Raw genomic sequence first — 849 nt, forward strand, 5'->3', positions numbered from 1 at the left:
ACAAGCGAACGAACTTTAGCTTATATAATTGCTTCCTAACTGTACGGTTTATTGCTCTAAACCAATAAAACCTACAGCAGGTTATGGCTGAAAAGGAGGTTATTATCTAACCTTCTTTTCAGCCATTATCTAAGAAGAAAACTGTGTGAAAGGGTGATGCATTGTGAAGTGAAGTATTTATGTGTGAAGAGAGAAACTGGTCAAATGAATTCTGTTTAAAATGTTAATCAGCCACAGCATTAAAACCACACGCCTGATGTTGTGCACAGATCTGACCTGCTGCACCTCAGGGGGCGCCTTCTAGTGCCTGGCAACGGGACTTTGACTGCTTTGGCGTCTGTATGCTTTCGAGTGGGGCTACCATGGATTAGAAATTTCCAAAAAGCGAACCGCAGTCTGTCCTAAACCTTAAAAAGTTGCTTTGTTGCCAAAATTTAACCAAACTGCAATTGACGGCTAATTTTTTTATTAAAGAAACCCAAAGATTCCCATCAAAAAATTGCGTTTTACCCAGGTGATCAATATTTTCACTTCACCTGCGTGAGTGGTTTTGATGATGTTGCCTTACTGGTGTATTTTTTACCTTTTTATGTTAGTAGCCAGGACGAGGGGGAGGGGGATGAGTTTAGCTGTGCCATTAAAAACCCAATTTTTGTTTAATTTCTGAACTAATCTGTTTCCGTCTTCTCGTACCTTTCAGTGTACTTTCTAACACTCATTGCATGAATTCTGTTTAAGGGGTGGAGCAGGTGTCGGATAGTTTATCTGCAGCTCGCAGTCAGCTGCTTTTAAAGGTTTAAATGTCAATAAATGTCAACCACACATCTCACAGATCCTTCAAAGTTCTTC

The sequence above is a fragment of the Oreochromis aureus genome, linkage group 10 (genome assembly GCF_013358895.1).
Source record: "Oreochromis aureus strain Israel breed Guangdong linkage group 10, ZZ_aureus, whole genome shotgun sequence".
Classification (NCBI taxonomy): domain Eukaryota; kingdom Metazoa; phylum Chordata; class Actinopteri; order Cichliformes; family Cichlidae; genus Oreochromis; species Oreochromis aureus.